At 42.8% G+C, this 19,364-nt stretch overlaps 1 protein-coding gene across 7 annotated transcripts in view; it reads right to left on the bottom strand.

Annotated features, from left to right (window-relative positions):
* The window catches only part of lingo1a (leucine rich repeat and Ig domain containing 1a), a 162,040-nt gene that overhangs the window by 51,047 nt on the left and 91,629 nt on the right, over positions 1-19,364 (bottom strand). For 4 of the 7 annotated variants that reach the window (XM_049722578.2, XM_049722586.2, XM_049722582.2 and 1 more), the window contains 2 exons: positions 8,113-8,309; positions 1,175-1,261 (listed from right to left, as the gene is read on the bottom strand). The gene's annotated coding sequence lies outside the window, so the exon portion shown is untranslated. The remainder of the gene's footprint in view (positions 1-1,174; positions 1,262-8,112; positions 8,310-19,364) is intronic. The other 3 variants (XM_049722579.2, XM_049722581.2, XM_049722580.2) reach the window with 3 other exon arrangements.

Below are 19,364 nucleotides of genomic sequence, written 5' to 3'. Positions count from 1 at the left end.
CTTCGTAGGTAAAGGAAAATTTAGAGCAATTTCAAATGCTTTTTTTTTCTATGGATACGGCATGAATATTAATGACACAATGAAGGTGTATGCAGGAGATGACACACAGTTATTTTATCATAGAGAATAATTAATCTTAAAAGTCTTTTTCTCCACAGACTCCTTTCATGATTACGATCCAATATGAGAATGTTAATAAAATAAAAAACGTGAATAAATTGACTGAAAATGTTGTGGCACTATGGGTTAACCGTTGTCTCCATTGGACCTCTGTTGCTAACCAAAACAGCAGCACTGGTGAATAATCGAGCGCTTTTTTATGTTGTAGGGAGCGACCTCGTTTCTCTGCTTTCCTTCATTTATGCTCTAATACTGTTTTATAAAATTCTAAATTGCGCTCTATAGCCAGGTAAATAAACAACCCCGACTGCTATTTGCTGAACGCATGCACAGACACAGGCGTACTACTCCTCGGACCTTTTCCGAATGTCGGCCGGAGTCTATTTTGTGAACTTAGTGTTTACCAAAGCTCCCACGCTTTGCTAATAAATTGACGGTTAGCTGTTGTTTAGAGCCGCATCCAGTCCGACAGATGCAGCCGTAAATATCGTTTTCCCGCACAGCCGAGGCTGTTCCTCGTGGACGTAAATATCTGATCGGCAAAAAAAACCCTCTGAGATTGCAGACAATTATACAAAGCCATAAATTATCAAACAACACCTCCAGTAAGCCTTGGATATTTCCTTCCATTAGCACAGCAGGCTGCCCAATTGCGTGCACCGAAGCCCGGTTGCATTATTCTGCGTGTGACAGCCCTGCCGCATGAACGTGACCCTGACAAGTGTTGAGACGCGACAGTTCCCCGCGGATGGCACAGCTAGCGAAGAACATTATGCGCCAAGACGACGACGGCTGGCACACAAATTGCCTCTGAACAAGTCGTTCGGAAAGGTCTTGAGGGACATATTGGGACCGTTAACCCTTTTGACACGTACACATATGGCGCAGGTCCATTTTAATTGTGCCTAGATAATCTGGAATTTTAAAACAAAAATAATCCCTGATTGGTTCATAACGGCATCATTTTCTTTGGGCCAACCCTTCACAATAAAATAAATCACCAATAAGTTTCAAGCGTTTTTTTTTCTTTCTAGTAAAGCGCAAACTCTCTTACCTTGCCGCCAGGTTCGGCTGTCACTCCCGCCTTCATCGCGGCAGTCACCGCTGAAAATGTCAGCGAGGTAAGACATTTCTCTCTTCACTGGGGGAAAAAAGAAAAGAAACCCAAAACTTATCTTAAAAGAAGACAAGATGAAGGCATAGCACTGGAAAAAAAAGATATAACAACAACAGAGTAACGACTACAAGTGCTGCATTCACACATGAACAGCTTGCGCAATCATTTATTTAAGGAATCGATGAAAATCCAACATCCTCTATAGAGCCAATACAGGGTAATTGTTGAAATTTTGGACCTTCCTTTCTTTCCTCGGCCTTGTTACAAATCAATGACGAAGCGCCATTTAGCTAACGTTGCGTCGCTTAGCTAACGTTGCGTCCACCCGGCTTCTTTCTCCGGCAAATGTTGCTTTGTCCAATGTCTTTGTATCGTTTCCTCCACGAGGCACAACAACAAGCATTCAATCGCATCGTGTGCACTCCAGCGGGAACATCGTGTTCTATTCGTTTCCTAGCGACATGTCACAAGCACATGTGGACATTGTTAGCTTGCCTGGGCAAGAAGATTAAAAATGGACTTTAATCATTTAAAGCGCAGCATGTGCCCCCCCCCCCCCCCCCCCACCCAATTGATTCACGTAAGATATAAATATATATTGTTATTATTGAAAGTTACCAGGATCGGATTGATAGCAAATGTAAAAAAGCTCAAGCTAGCGAAATGTAGCGATAAAAAATGTGAAAAAGCTCAAGCTAGCAAAATGTAGCGTCGCCACCTTGGCCCTATTTTTTGCTTTGAAGACGCAAGATAAACGTTGACCAAGTGTCAAAGATTTGTCAGCGGCTGACTGAAAGAACGAAACCCGACAACAGAGAGAACCAAAGTTCTGAGCATGTCGCTAATGATGACCGTTCCTCTGTGTTGATGATAAAAGAGCGGCCCAAAAACTCAGCAGCTGCTTTTTGTTTACGAGGAGAAGACGCTGTGTCACGTTGCTTAGACAGCGAGATGCGCACGTAAAGCAAAAAAACCGACAAGCTGACAAGGCAACTTTTCCAGGATTAGCTTCAAAATGAAAGCGGTGGTCCAGGGCTGGTATAAAAAGATTTTTAAAAAAAAAGGAGATCCCGCTCGCAGCTCGCCCTCATTACGGCTGTCGAGCAAACGGCATAAATAAAGTGAGGCAGGCGCGACGGCGACTCGCCTCCCTCGACCGGTTCCCGTGAGTTTGACCTCTTCGCCTGGCGTTTTAATCATCGGCAATATGTGAGCCATACATATTTATAAAGGCCTCATTATGCCATCAGTCAAGCTAATCATTATGGAGCCCATTAGAGGCCTTTTTGGGCGCAGCGCTGACTTTCAATGACAAAGAATAAAGCAAGCAGCTCGGCTGACTTTAAACAAAGGTGTTGTTGAAGAGCAATAAAGCATCGCCGCGCTTTATTACCCCCACAGAGGACATTAAAGATTCTTTTCTGCCGCGCGTCGTCAGTTTTATACTGCCAGCGAAAGTCGAAACGTAACTACTTCGTCAGGGCGCCATCTTGTGGTGAGCAGAAAACTAAGAACAGGCGGATATTTGTTCACTCGACCTGCTAAAGTCTACTGAAGCGTCATGAAACGGTTTTGCTAACGTTCTAAGTAATTTTGCTAGCACATGCTCGTGTTGTTTACGCAAGGTTGTGTTACATAAATGCAGAAAAACAAATGTAGAATAAAAACATTGTGACAAATAAATAAATAAATAAAAAGCAGGTTGCCACTAACTTTATCCCGAGCTCTTCATTTGTAAAATTCACTTTTGCAACAGCTTCCGAAATGTACTCGCCGCATTTAAAAGTCACTACCCGTAATTGCAGTTGGCTTCGCTTTAATCCAGATATATGAGGATTACCTTTGTCAAAAACAATAATGTAGTTGAGTTTTAATGCAAATCCGCTCTAGGTCTTTACTTCCACTTAAAAAAAAAAAAAAAGGACGGGAGGAAAAGAGAGATCGTACGTAAAAACATAACAGAACAGATGTGGCAAAGAATGAGCAGCGAGTGTTTGGGCCGTCGCGGATTTCATGTTTCATAAATCCCGCCGTCCATTTTTCATAGCGCTCGTCCTTGTTAAGGTTGAGAGTGCTTTATTTCATTTACATAAAAATATCAACAAGGTTGTTAGGGGAAACGCTCTTGAGGGTCATAATCCCTTAAAATATTTTGTGGAATCACAGCTCGAGTGTCCATCAAGCGTGCGTAGCGGCGGCCGCGAAAATTTCCAAGAAACCAAAAGCACAACAAAAAAATAACGTGTTTTACATGATTTAAAATTTAAACACGCTACTTCTCTCTCCTTAACCGCGGCCGTTTAGTGTAAATTGTTTTTTTTTGCCGTCTCTTTACAGAAACTTTCAACATTTTGAATTGAATGTCCTTCTTTTATATGCATTTGTAAAAGGACATCCATTTCCAGATGAATTAAGCTTTTGTGTAGCTTTGTGGTCCAGCTGACAATAATTTGATTGCGTCCCAATGCCGAGTGAGGGTTTCAACAACATTATTATTATTGACATTTTGTTTTGTTGCTTTTGTTGGCCATTGTGTTTGCGCTTAAGTGTACACGTGTGTGTGTCTGTGTGTGTGTGTGACAAAACGAAAGAACACATTCTATGCTTAACATTTGCATCACAATCGCTGGCCTTTCGTTGACATTTAATGTAGCCGCGGAATTATAATCAGCCCAAATAACGAGATGAGAAATACCAAGTGTGTCAGTAAAAGGTTCCGACGAGTCGCAAAAAAAAGCAACGCCGAACGGCTACTATCACTAACGCGTTGTCTAAATGTGACTAATGCACACTGTATGGGAACTGTAAGTGGCCATAATATTAGGGACACTGGGCTCCATATATAGAGCTCAAATGTGGTCTAATTGACATCATTTCTCACATGAATTAGTTGAAAATGCGGCTTTAATGAAATTCTCGATTACAATTCGGTTAGCGGGAATAATTACGTGTCATATCAGACCCTCTGAAAAAAAAACAATAATGTTGAAATATTATGGGCTACTATCTGCAATTGAATTATGCAAAGACACGACTGTGCCTTTGGTTGACATATAATAAAAATTCATGTAATTTCCAATTGCATCGTGGCTTTTTTTAAGCTGTGCATTGCCTTTGATATTCTCAATCTTCCTTTGAGCAAATTCTGCTCCCTTATTGGCTAGTGGTAGCCGGCCAATCACAGTGAGCCTGAGTGTCTCCATCGGCCTCATTAGTTCAACGCGGCAACTTTTATGGATGGCGTCAACACCGCCTGCGACAATTTGATTTGGCGGAAGAGCATTTCATGAGCGCAAACAAAACGTTGTGTTGCCATAGTAACAGAAATGGACAGGAACAGCCTGTGTGATGGAGGCCATGCTTATGCATGATACGACTTCTTTTGGCCAACCAGAGCCAAAAAGAGACTACTACTTAAAAAATAAAAATAAAATAATTGACAACATCATATTATAGTGTTAGCCCGATTTGACGATTGCAAATTGTGGCTGATCGTGACTTTCAGCAGCATCATGACAGAATTTGGGGGGCACATTGGCAGGCTGCTCAGGACAATATGGCTAACGTGACAATAAATGGACAATAATGCTAAAAAGAACAGCCTGACCAACACGCCATCCTGATCACCAGCTGGCATCAGCTGTCCTATTTGGGTGATAACGTCCGAGTCGTCCATTACGGAGAAAAATGATGGCTCCCGCTTTGCAATCGTGCCAGTCAAACTCGAAGAGGCGGAGTTGGTTAGGGGAGGGGGGGGGGGGGGGGGGGGGGCAAAAACTCTCAGATGAGCACCGGTATTCAAAAGTAAATGGAGACAGATGGAGGGACAGGCGTGTTTAGACAAGCCGTTCTCTTATCGCCTTCGGAAAGACGAGGCATTCGCTTGTCATCGCCGTGTACAAATTAGCGCTCGCTAACCCCAAAGGAGATGGCAGTCAGAGAGTCCGCCGCATGTCGATGTGACGCGCCGCACCCTGTCGCTTTCACCACAAACGGATCAACGAGACAAACATCTACCCCCTCAGCGCCACGTGCGATTTATAGAGTGGTTTTAAAAATGAGAAATTTTCTCAAAATCGAGCCTCACTTGACAGGGAATTCATTCTGAACGGCTTGTTGGCACCAATGAGGCTTTTCATTTGACGGGCCTTGGCACCGCCGCTCGCCACGGGGACGAGCTTGATTAGCGTTAGGGCGATGGAGTCGAGCGATGGCGGAGTCGTTAGATGAGCGCGGATTGCCGCGCTTGCAGCTAGCGTAGCATTCTGCGGGCAAATAATGTTGGCATGGAAAAACGATGGCGCGTTTGGGCAAAACAAAGGCAAGATATAAAAATGTAAAAGGCATTTAAAAACAGATCAAATTCTTTTAGTTGCAAACATCGGCTAGCGGCCGACTTGGCTACTAATTATCGCAGCTAGCGTAGCATTCTGCAGGCAAATAATGTTGGCATGGAAAATCGATGGCGCGTTGAGGCAAAACAAAGGCAAAATATGAAAATGTAAAAGGCAATTAAAAACTGAAAAAAATCTTTCAGCTACAAACATCGGCTAGCGGCCGACTTGGCGACCAATTATCACTAACTCCGCCCCCTTCCAATAAAATATCGGTCAAAACAAAGCTATTTTGTTGCTACCAGTTTTTGTCTATTGTGGGTTTGGTCTGGAACATCATCTCCACAATTCACGAGGGATTACTGATGAGCATTCATGAGGTGATAACATTTTGAAAGGCAAAACAGTATTTATAGGCCTAAATCTATGATGTCATTTATTGCATATAATAAAGCGTCTTAAGAGCATTTTGATGGCAAATTATGGTGCCTTGATTGTCATTATTCCCTACGAGGGACAACAAAATTGTCGTTTTAAAACATCACCTTTACGGTAAATTATTACGATAGCCATTGCGACTCAATTTTGATGAGAATTTAATGGTGGTTCTACGCATGTCCGTTTCTGGTCTTCCGATTAGAATGCAAGCAAAAGATCAACTCCCCCGCGGTGTTGCGATCTCGTCCGACAGGTGGGAGGGATTGAGCTGGATTATCTGGCCTGGGAACGCCAGGAAGTGGACTCCCGGGACCGTACGCTGGGTGTAGCTGGGAACACCTGGGTTACGCAACTCCGTCTGCCGCAACCTCGGCCCAATTCCATGAGAAAACGAATGAAGGGATTATGGGCCCAGCTCAAAAAGGCAACTCAAGCATCGAAATGGGATGAAAATAGGAAATAATAATAGCAATGTGGTGAACGTCAAGGTCAATGTGGGGGGGATATTGTGAGAACTGATTTTTTTTTTTTATCCTCCAGAAAAAATGTCCAGTTCGTCATCTACGAGAAACTGATTAAAATGCAAATTCCACAGAAAAGATTTTTTCTGTGAGTGGAACCTAGAACAACGAGTTATATTGTGAAATATACCTTTTCCACATTTGCATAATAATGAATTCAACACAGCCCGCACAGTGTGTTTAAAAAAAAAAAAAGGCCAACAGGCTGGCAAAAGAAAAATGTAAGATACGAACATATTTGAGTTTCCTCGGTTTTGAGGATGTGGATCGAGCAGCTTGAGGCACAAATGTAGCATATTGGGAGACCAACCAATTTAGATTTTGCGTTCGATGAAAAGCATATAAGTGATGAGATCTCAGCCAAGTTGAGATCAGATTGAACTTTTAAAGGCCGCAGATTGCATCTGGAGACAGGTTCAAGTGCCACTTATCTTTTCGTTGTCAAATACCAAACTACCTTCACAGACCGGCACATGAAACTCAAACGCTCGATACTTAACTGCTCAATTATAAGCAAAGCTCGCGGGTAGAAAAAGCTGATAGTTACTCGATTTACTATGTGTCTAATGATCGTCATACTGAGGGGGGGGTCACCTCAACTTTCCATTAAAAAAAACGTAAAAAATGACGGTTATAGACATCAAAGATATTAACTGGGTTGGCAGTGAATGAGTTCAAAGCAACACGGTGAAGCAGCTTTTAGCTGTTGTGCCGTAAAGAAGTCAGGCCCAAGTGGAAATGAAAGAGGAAATTACTTTCACATTGTTTTATTATTTCACGACGGCCGTTTATGCGCACGCACACAGACACAACCCCCCCCTACACACACGCAGGCAAAAAGGCTTTTGATTTGAAAGGTCTCCGTTTATTTTCGTCAAAGACGCCCACAATCTAGCGGGATCAGAAATGAGTGAATAATCCTTCTGCTCCCCCGGCGCACATTTGTTTGTTTGTGCCGAGGCTTTGCTTGGAAAAAAATCAAGAAATAAACAAAAAAAAAATCACAGCTACCCCCTTTTGCTTCGCTCTCTCGCAAACGTTTGATTTAGGACGATTAAATCTAGCGCTTGGCAACAAAATCAATGCATTTAATGATATTGTTAATGGGCTTAAGGTTTGAAACTGACACCAATGAAACAAATCATGTAATAACTAGCAATTGCCATTTCCATCAAATTGCTCCTCTCCGAGTCTTTATTTTTACGTCCACCATATTTCCACAACTCGTGGGTCTGATTTTAATAGATGCTGTGTATTAAATACAGAATTACCCTAATGCATCATCCACCAAATAAATAAATGCCTTTATCCAAATACACAGCTCTCAGTAATCCTTAACAGGTTTTGCCTATTGTCCTATCGTCTTCAGTAATTGACATTTTAAATCAATTGAAAAATGTAATTTTCAACCAAGGTGATGAATGAAACTTGTGACAACCAGAGAGGGGGGTAAAACCTTTCAAACAGCCTCAGGCTTTTAAGTCTATTGTGACTCGGATGGATTTTCCTGAGTGAAAAGCAGCATGGGGGGGTTAAAAAAAAAAAAAAAAAGAGCATGCAGTATTCATCAAGTGAAATGTACCTTTGAGCAGCAGGAAGGAAGTGCTGGGTCGACGGCGTGGCGAAGAGCAGCGGTTAGTGACCCGAATGGCATGTTTGGAGTCTGGCGGGTCGAGTCGGGCTTCAGAGTGTATTAAGAGTCGGCCGACTGCCCGCGGGAGGACTTGGCGACCCGACACACTTCCTCGACCATTAAGTGTGCCGTCAGCACCTGGCCTGCTGGAAATAATGTAAAGTGAATTTTGGGACAAAATAATGCGAGTGGTCAGTCTAAACTCATTCGAGTGTTTATGACATGTGCTGCTGATTTGGTTAGCTCAAGTCTAGCGCAAAGTCTAACTGGGCGTGCCGGTACGGTTGGAAAGGGGCGTTTGCGCCATTGCGGGTGTGAACACAGTCAAATTATTTCCCAGCCAATGGAAGCAGCTCCTCTCATTCCCTTTTTGATTCAGCCTGGAGACAGAAATAGAATTCAAGAAGCTCAGTGGAATCTAGGTTTTGATTTCTTCTACACGGGAGAATGCGTCAGAAATAGATCTGACTGTTATCCGCATAGCAGTGAAAGGAAAAACCCAGCGGCAGCAAATGCAACAAAAACAGCAGGGGGCTTAAAATTGAACCCTGTGGAGCGCCATACAGCAGTGGGTTAACCAAGACTGACACCAAAAGTCCTGCCAGCCCAATCCGATCTAAATCACTCTGGAGCGCTACCGCTAATGCCCACATGGTGCTAGAAACAAGCCAACAGAATTTTGTAGGGTCCACCAACGTCTTCAGTGCCATTAGCCAGGATCCATTCACAGTATCTTAAAACCTGATTTGGAGCAACGACTCCAATATACTGACACAATTCTATGAATGCAATTTCCGTCCAAGAGACAAATGTCTACTCCGCCATAGGCTAAATGGCAACACAATGCCATATTTAGCCGTCTGACTCAGCAGCAACAGCGTGCTATGCCACCTTTGGAAGTTGCAAAATGTCCCGCTGGGCAACATCTGCCAGCTATGCAAGGCCTTGACTCGAGTGCGGTAAAGTGAAGGACGAAGATGAGAGAGTACACGGGAACGACAATGAGATGGTCAAAACATCGTGCTTCTGTTAAAAAATTACGTTCCAATAATTGCTAAATGCCCTCAAATGGGGACTTCCATATTTAATCCTGCTTTTATCTTTGCTGCTCGGCAACCTACGGCTCGTGGGCCCCTGACTGTACACCCGCAAAAAAAGGTTTGGTTCGACTTCAAATGTATCTGGGTCCAGATGATTTTATTTTGTGTAACCAGGCAATCGTGAAGGATATTAAAACTTCCTAATGGTCCAGGGGGCGCTATTGAGCTCCTTCATGGACTTTAGAAATACTCCAAAACACATGCCTAGCTATTAATTACCATGAGCAGTTTTCTGATAATTGATTGTTTTCATCACTCTCTTGTTTAAGAGCTTTGCAAGGCTTGATGGCTTTCTTGGTCTCCGGGTTTGTGGCTCCGCCCAGAAAGCAAAGTTTAACAAGCGGTCACCTCGCATGATCCTGTGTCGCCACGCACTTTGATTCAGGACGGGGGGCTGTGGTGTCTAATTGAACGGCGTTCCTCGCTAATCTAGCGCTCGCTTGTTTTCCTTCCAGCCTCCATAATTAATTGGCCTTGATGAGCATGGAGATGCTGGTAATTGGGCGATTAGGGATCCCTTAGACTTCATGTTTTAACATGGGGATGAAACGCAGCATTTTAATGCATTTTATTGGAATGCTGAGAGTGTGTGAAGTGCTTTGACTTGAGAAAATATTTTGATTTACTCTGACATTTCAGTATTATTTTTCCGACGTTAAAAAAATAAATAAATTAGGGTCATTTTCGTGATCCGTTTTTAATTATTTCCGGTCAAGCCTGTCAGTCATTCTGCTAGAATTAGAAGTCGTCAACAATTGTAAATGTTTTGCACGTTTTTTCTTCTTGGTCTTCAAGTGAGCGGTTCATTTAGACACACGGTACTGAAAACGCTACTTTTTAACATTTAGCAACATTTTTGGTCTGTGATTGGTCAAGCAGATTTGACATGGTAACATTGAAGGTGACTGGAAGTCACAAGAGCACACAAGCTAACATTAGCTTAGCCTGTCAAGCTCCTTTTGTCTTTGTCCAATTATTCACATAGTTACAAACACAATCTAATTAGGAGAGCTGGATTCAATTTGCCCGTCCAAAGTTCAACAGCAGAGGAGGACTAAAGCGGTCAACTGGGGGAGGGGGGGGGGGGGCAAAGTGTGAGGTAACCAGAAGCTGCACAGCCAGCACACACCAATTAATGAATCTGTCCACGGGGGCCTGCAGAGGACGACGGACAGATGGCGCAAGTCGCAGTGCGTCACGTGGTGATGGCGCAGCCTCCGTGCGCGGAGGTTCCGACCCGCTGCCAGCGGGTCCCCGTTGAGATTTAGCACGCCGAGATGAGCGATTAATCAGCGTGAGCCGGACTACGCGAGTAAGCAATTCACTTGCCGGCGAGCGCTGCAAAAACCCGCTGACGAAAGCAAATGTGCCGCCATGACATCATTTATCTTGCCGCTCATTTGAGTCGCTGCCTACAAACGTCTTAATAGACACTTTGCAGAGGACGGCGCCTCCGTAGGCTGGAGCAACCCACTGAGGAAAAACAAATAACCGTTCGACCATTTTCTATCCTCGTGAGGGTCAAAGGTGAGCTGAAGTCAGAACTTGGGCTCTTTGTCAACCAATCACAGAGCACATATTGATACAGTCTTCCATGAATTTATTTATTTATTATAGTTTATATTATATTATATTATTTATTTATTTGCAGAATTTATTTAATAATTTCCAAGGATACGGCGAATGTAAAACAAATATTTCAAAATGGTGATTTTGACTGACGACGTTCTCTGGCTGAGCTTATCTGGAATCCTTGCTGTTCCAAATCATGGCAAGAATATTCCAAAACATATATTTATACCCGTTCTATTCGCCAGAGCGACAAATAAGTAAAGCAAAAATAAGACTTCAAGGCCAGAAATTGAGGAATAAAAACTTTCCAAGGAGCATATTGTGCTCAAGAACCTTTAACTTACTTTTTTAGCCTCCATAGGTGCGACGTTTCAAAGAGACAAAATCCCCGTTGGACTACAGCCTTGACCGGGTTAACGAGCTGAAGAAAAAAAAAAACTCCACCTTCGCATCTGCTGGAGCAAGTATCATCATCATGGTGTTATGTTTTGTTATGATCTGTGTAAGGAGACTCAAGCCAAGAGCTTAAAGCGTTCCTATTATGACACATTATATACATTTATGGGCTCCACTTCAGGACGGCGTCGTGCAACATAAAAGGCAAAGTAGGGCCGTAAAGGCTTAATTGTCAATTTGATGGAGGCCATTAGCGGACCGGGGTCATGCAACATATAATAAGGAGGAATCATAAAGAATGAACTATTGCCGACACTGATTAAGGATCCCTCGTGGAACAGATTTTAAATTATAGTTAAAAAAAATACTGATTTGTCCAAACTGTGAGTTTATTTTGTAATAGGGTCAAGTAAACTGCAACAAAATGTAAAAATAGGAAAATGTATTCCTTCAAATAAAAAAATAAGACTAAAAATGTAAAATACTGTAGTCACATTCATATTTAGCAAACAATTAATTGATATAAATCTAAATTTTCTCCTTAAAATAAAACTAAAAAAGTAAAATACTGTAGTCACATTCATAATATTTAGCAAACAATTAATGGATAATTTTACATGTTTTTCCTAATATACAAAATGCATAGAAAGCAAAACTACCAAGCCTTATTCATTACTTTTATTATTTTTTTAAACTCTATAGATGGCGTCCTCAAAGTAGAGGGACAAGGATGGGCCATGCGAAGGTCACCGTGTGGCCTCCTAATAGGTAAAGTACTCCCCAGGGTCCCGCTGGATAAGTGCCCTGTTCTAGAAGAGCGAGTTCCTACAATGAAGCAATTTAGAATTACGCTGGTGGCTCAGTGCGGGAAGAAAAGCACGGAGGAAGCCATTTTGACCCAAAAAGTATGCTGACCATTTCGAGCTTTCTTGCTGCGTCGGTGCTGGGACTTATTTGACCTTATTGTACTCCGAAGTATTTTCTATCCGATGATTAAAATCAACACGACCAAAACCACAACGGAAAAGCAGTCCACCACCTCTGGAGTATCAAAAGCAAAATAAACGGTGAAGGATGTTGATTTTGAACTAAATAAACCACACGCAAAAAAAAAAAAAAAGAGTGTTTCTAAAGGTCAAGGTAAAGTGTCACTTCATTTCCAAACATTTCGCATCACCATTTAGCGTGTGAGGTGTCGGAATGGAAATTTCCATCTACCTTCAACCCTGCCAAAAAATATTTACAAGTTCACTTGCATTCCGCCTTCAGCGTTTGCTAAATTTGTTAAGGTAAAAAAAAAAAGGGCCTCTGGCTCAGGGAACCACAACAAACATAAATAAGACGATAAATAATCAACCTTGAGCTTGCTTTAAAGCCACGGATATAAAAAATGAAGCGTGGACCGCCACAAAAACTACGGTGACCATGTGATCGATATTTGCCAATTGAACCGAAACAAATAAATACGGGCAACGTAAACGAGCGTGCCGATGTTCCGCCAAGACTCGGATTTAGGAATGTGAGCAAAGCGGCGTATTGTCTCAGCCTTGCGATGCCGTCTTGAATAATAACTCCCAATTTGAAGAGCGGCGGCTCATGTAATGCAGATTCGGCACTGAGAACAAACCCCGTTGATGAACGTATGAGAACAAATGGCTTCGATGAGCTGCAGACAAGTCGAGATTGGGGGGGGGGGGGGGGGTGATCTTTTTGCACGGCAAGACGCCTCGTCACGGCTATAATCAAAACGGCTTTGTGCTGCCCAAGGTACGCTTTGTGTTAGCATGGCGGACGCCATCATGAAGTGAGCTGCCCATAATTGCATGTTACCAGCCTCCACTTGAAAAATCTGAAAAATGTAGCCATGAAAACTAAAAGGCCTTTTTGTAGATTTTCAAGACTACCTGGGCCCCCAAATGTCTCGTGAAATTTTTTTTTGGGGAACTAATAAAAGGCTTTTCAATGAGGACACATCTGACAAAGAAGTTTGAGTATTTCAAGGCAACATTTTCGGCAACACAAACGGCACAAAATCTTTTTTTTTTGTGGTATTGCTTGACTCTACGAAAACACACACTTAATCCTTCTTTCCTTGTGACACGAAAGCTACCTGGAGATCCATTCAGACACAGCGTAGGCGTTCCAAACATAAATTCCAGGCGCGGTATTGCGAGTGAGCCACAATTATTCCGTCCTTGAAGAGAGAGTATTTCTTACCCCCGCAAAGAGAATAAGAATTGCTGAATTCCCATCAGGTGGCCGAGTCTTTGGCCACAAAATGGATTATCTGTCAAGAGCCGGTTTGTTGGCCCGCTGGATGCTGCACGGGCGATAACGTTTGTCTTTGTCTCGCAGGAACACCTTGCTAGCGAGCCGTGAGTGCTTCGAAAACCGACGGGGGGAAAATTCCATATTTAAGGCCGTCATTAGCCGCCGCCGCCGCATCTTGGCCTGCCCGGCATTCCCACGGCGGGTTGAGTTTGGATACGGCATGACAGATGAACGGGAAAGCTGCTTAGGGAAGGCAGGGAGAAGGATCTCCAAGCCGCCGTGCCCATTTTTGGACGGGCGGAGGAGATTCTAGCGACTGTTTGGCATCGGCGCAGCACGCTTTGGTGCGGCGGGAGCGCCGAGCCGAGCCAGGTGGTCGTCGCTTGGCAGAGCCGATAGAGTCGAAGCCTCTTTGGACGAGGCTGACAAAAAGGTCTTGATGAGAGGAACTGTTATGTCTCAACTGGAATTTTGAGCAGAAGGTAATCATCAAAACAACTTGGGCCACTGGGAATGCAGAATCAAAATCAAATATTTGGGAAAAACATTTTTGCCTACATATTATGGACCAAAATAGTAATTGAATCATAAATTTCAGTGTAGAAAATAAATGAATGTCCTGATTTTGAATAGATGGTGGAAATTGTTTTTTTAATCCGATTAATCAACAAAATAATTGAAAAATTAATTCGTCATTCAACTGTTGGTCGCAACTCTACTGACGCGAGAATATATTTTCGGATGAATTTTCACTTTTATTCCCTAAATTTGAAAATGTATACCCTTTACTTTCTTCGTTGACAAAACAGGCTTTATAACCGCCATCTACCGGTTTCATTTTTCATAAAATGAACTTCATTTGTGATTTTGTTTTAAATCATTAAAATTTAAAATATGTTTTTTTTGTCACTTTACAGTGGCTTTAAGTTTCCAGCCATTAATCAATATGTACGGGTGAAGAGATTTAGCAAGACAGCTAATTTTCAACACCTGTCTCAAACCTCTCCATATTTTATCCCTTCAAATTAAAATCAATCCCTTAAGATTTGGATGAGACTGGTGGAAAATGACAAGAACACAAAGCCGCTTGACTGACATCTTATGTTGAATATTTGTGGACAAGTCCGTGAAGAAACCATTTCCAAGGTGACAGGAAATCAGATTTAAACAAATCGTCATCAGTAATTCATCTCGCTTAGCGTTTTCTCAATATTCAATGGACAATCTGGTGCTGCCATACCAGCGTGCACCTCAATAAAAACGCTTCCCAACCAGCAGGAGAGAAAGATAATAACCAGGAAAGAGTGGCCGTCGGCCTTTATTTTGCCCGTGCTAGTTCTTCGCATTAGCACCAAAAAGCTGGACCACTCGTTCGAGAGCCGCTGAGATTTATCTCACGTGGAGCTGCAACACTTACTTTGCTGGCCCGCTGAGACAAAAACATCTTAATAATTTAATACGGCCGGGAAGAGCTCCCTCGAGCTTGGACCGAATGTACGGCTTGTAAAAAAAACTTTCCAACCTCTGCTTTATAATATACAGGTGTGATACTTGAGATACAACTTTGATTATTTTAGTGAAGATGCTCACAACTCAAATTTTTGCTTCACTTCAATGGATTGTGCTCCTCCTTCTAGCGGATGCATTCTACAATGAGATGACGGGGGTAAAAATATTTGTTCTTTGCAGAGGATTAAGAATATATGTCTGACTATGATATGATAAGGTGAGAACTGAGAACGAAAAAAAAAGCGGTCATGGCGTTAAACAGCGTTGATTATCGTAATTTGCAAAACATCATTTCACTCTTCAAAGTTGTTTACTTTGGTTTTTTTTTCCCCCAACATGTCACACAACCATTAAAATGTCATTTGAAGGTTCAATGACAGGGTGGACACTAATGGTTTGACTTGAGCCAGCACGGATGGTTGGCGTCAAACGTATAGTGCCCGTAATAAACGGTTATCACGCGCTAACGCTACCATCAAGTGCGAGTGTGTGTGTAATGGGAGCGACAATTCGGGAAAAGCCAAGAAGCTAACTTCAATGCTAACTCCGGGAGATGTTTTTAAGGCCGCAATCTGTCAAGTGTGTGTCAGCGGACCCGGCGAGCGGTCCCAACAGGACCGGCAGGGGGTTTGACTTCCTCTATTTACTCATCAGAGCCGACACGTCAATGACGAGAAGTCGCCACGCGGGCTACGGAGCGTGCTTCGGCAATCAATCAGCCGGGACCTTTTGGACGGTCAAAGAAATCAAGAAAATGCGGTTACAATCAGTAAATGTGACGTTGTCTGACACGGTGGGACCAAAAAAAAAAAAAATAAATTGGTGCCAAGTCGATAGCGTACCTCGGGCCACGTGCAACGGTCGACTTGCTACACAATTGACGCTCGCTCAATGTGTGTTCGTGGCTGCATAAATGAATTTTGTAATTATGCGGTGAAATATCAATATCATAATATAGCGCTATCGCTCGCTCACAGTTCTCTATCGATACCTGGAAGCTGGAATATTAGCAAACAAAGAAAGCAACTGTAATTTTCATTCATTAATGTCATTGCGGTCAAGGAGCTAACTTTTATACGATAATAATAACAATAAATAAATAAAGCTGGAAAAATAGCAAACAAAGAGAGCAACTGTAATTTTAATGTCATCCCGGTCAAGGAGCTAACTTTTCTTACAATAAAAATTTAAATAAATAAATGAATAAATAAATAAACCAAATGGCAAATCGTTAGCTTAGTAGCAGAATCTCTTGGGTTATTTTGAACTTACTATCAATGACGTAACGCCACGGAATTTAATCGTGGAAAAGCCCAACGTTTTCCCGCAAGGCCACGAAGCCCTCGTGTGTAATCATCAAGAGTAACAATTTATCCAATATCAAAAGTAAATCGCTCCGAGGCGACGCCAGGTCATCTCTGGATATCGGCGGACGCTTGATTTGGCCTTAATGGAAACGAGTTACCAAGTCTATCAAACCCCACGAAGCAGAATTTGCGAACATCCCGGACGGCAGGAGTGAAACTGCCAGCCTCCAAATGGTTGTTTATTAGGAGCATGGCGGAGAGCGCCGGCTGGCTTCCCGCTGCGGACTGCGTGAAACCAAATTCAACGAGAGAGACTCAAGTTCCCGAATGGGTCGGTTCGCTGTCGCTGCGGGGTTCCGCCGGCGGGAAAGAGTTCCCACCTGCAATGTCAGGTTGATTACACAGCGGGAGGAGCGCAGCTTATTGATCACATTTGCCACTGTTGACTAGCCGAGTCTTCCGAATCAAAACTCAGCTACTATGAAGTGGCTGGGCTCAATCGACTGCAGCCTGCACAGCGAGCTCAAGTTCTTTTTTTTTCTTTCGGGGAGAAACTCACAGGCTGCATTAGCAGGAGAGAAGCAGAAGGTGTGCGACTTCTTACACTTTTCAGATCCATTTAAGGCATTTGTCGCACTATGTGGTTGGCCAAGTTTGTTTGTTTTATTTGAAGAAGCTTCACTAGTTTGCCATTTTTTTGGCTGTCAAAAATAGAAATAAGCCTTGTCATCGAAACCAATTCATCTGAATTTACATAACCCTTCCGAAATAAGGCCAGATGACTTTGTATTAATAAAGCAAGTTTGACTTTTGCTTCCGAGTCTTGTAAATTCAGAGACGAGGAGAACTGACATCTCAAGTTGACCGTTTATTACCTGCAGGCTGCTTCGTAATTGGAGCGAGTCTCTTCTCGGGCTCTCTGGGCTTTCATTTCTCTGACTAGAGGGGAAACCAGAGGCGTGGAAGAATGGAGCCGGGTCAGACTAATGCTTGGTTGGGGGATTTGCGAGGGGGGGTATTGACGCCTGATTTGGTGCAGTGGAGAGTTGGTAACTTTTCATTCCCGTGTATTTAGAAATTGAACGGAATTTGTTGTTTTTTTTTTAGGTAAAATAAATAAATAAAAAATACTGAGGTAAAATGATCGAGCTGTTTTTTGAGGTGAAAAATAAATAAATAAAATACAAAATATTGAGGTAAAATGATCAAGATGTTCAAGTTGTTTTTTGAGGTAAAAACTAAATAAATAAAAATGAAAAATATGGAGGTAAAATGATCAAGTTGTTTTTTGAGGTAAAAAAATAAAAAATAAACTTTTTGAGGCAAAATGATCAAGTACAATAGCACACAAGTAACATTCTATTCATCTTGACGGCTCAGGGTTGAGACGACGCAATCGTTTTAAGTCAAACATCTCAGACGACTTTTTTTTTTTTTTTTGCCATGCTGCCTCAGCTTCCTTGTTGCAAATATGGAAAAGAAAACATGCTCGCAAAACAAGAAAAAGGACATAGTGGGCAAATAAAGTTATCGCTCTTTCAGCAAAGTCACAGTTGGAAGTCTCAACACTGCACAAGTGTCTTAAAGGAGAACATCAATGCAGAGCTGACAACACCAGTCCACGCAAAAAGCGGAGCACTACTTGGCAGATCGCAAAGGACAAAATATTTTTTCCTGAAAGCAGCCTGAACCCGTGTGACAAAAACATTAACGTTGGTGCACTTGACTTTAAAAAAAAAAACAGCTGGTGTCAGCAAAAAATAAAAACTTGACAGCAATGGCAGCAGGACACGGTTGTTTGATTCTGTTTTCCAGCTGCCAACTAACGAACAACCTTTTTTCCGAACAGCCACAAGCTTCATTCTGGTTTTCTTGTTACTATGACAGCCAAGCCAATAAATTGAATCAAAGAGGCAGCCATGTTGAGCAAGACATTCTGCTAATATGTGGACAAATGCAAAATTTCCATGTGCGTGGGGGAGTTGAGGAATATTTGATATCATTCTTTCGGAAAAATGGAAACACAAATAATGGGAAGCAGTGCTGAGTCAGCAGAAATGAAGATGAAGATGTGGAGGTTGGGTGGATGGATGGATGGATGGATGGATGGATGGATGGACGGACGGACGGACGGACGGACGGACGGACGGACGGACGGACAGATTGACGGACGGAGATGGTGATGATCATCATCATGATTATGATGGAGCAGCCAGGCAAGAAATCAAAAGGAAGACCAAAGCAAAGATTGGCAGATGTACTGAGAAGTTGTGTGTGCTGCGCCGTAGTGGGCGTGAACACAGCTGACTTGTTTCCTCTAGTCTAAAGTTGAGCCTACTTTCCGCCAGCAATTTTTCAGGTGACCCGGGGTCTTGCCCAACGTGGTCTACCAAATCCGCAAACACGCTAAAATACACTTACCCAGGGAGGAAAATTAAGCTGTGCCAGGTTATCTAGCTTTGAGTGCTAATGGCACTTAAAGCTAATGCCTTGTTTAGGTTTAAATGGCAATAAGGAGACCGACTAAGTCTAAATGACTGCGGTCAAAAGAAGTCAGCTCATACCGAGAGAGAATTGACAGCAGTTCAAAATAAATGTGTGACTAATGACTCGCCGAAAGGAAACGACATGAGTTGGTCAGCTTGCATACTGAGCAGCTAATGGCAAGTCATCATCAAACGCGGCTGATTCTTTAAAGGCCTGGCGGGGACCGTCTCCTCAGAGGACACACGGCCGAAGGACACGTCGAGACTGCAACGGTGATGATCGATCCGAGGCCTTTGACTCGGGATTGCGGTCGACGCGGTGGGTGGTCGTCACACAATGTCACATTCCGGACCGGGATTGATTTGTAATTACTCAAGTCGGCTCATGGTGACGTCATGACGGCAGAGAGCAATGTATTGTCCTAAAAATATTTGAATATGTGAATTTCGCGCACCCGGCAACATCGTTTGAGTTAGCGACCGGAATGAAAACAAACACTCGGCTGTAAACACACAGAACGAGGTAGCAGGTTGTGTTCAGGGCGGGCTTTGATTTCCAC

This window comes from Syngnathus scovelli, chromosome 6 (assembly GCF_024217435.2).
Source record: "Syngnathus scovelli strain Florida chromosome 6, RoL_Ssco_1.2, whole genome shotgun sequence".
Classification (NCBI taxonomy): domain Eukaryota; kingdom Metazoa; phylum Chordata; class Actinopteri; order Syngnathiformes; family Syngnathidae; genus Syngnathus; species Syngnathus scovelli.
This window is presented reverse-complemented; position numbering and strand designations above follow the sequence as displayed.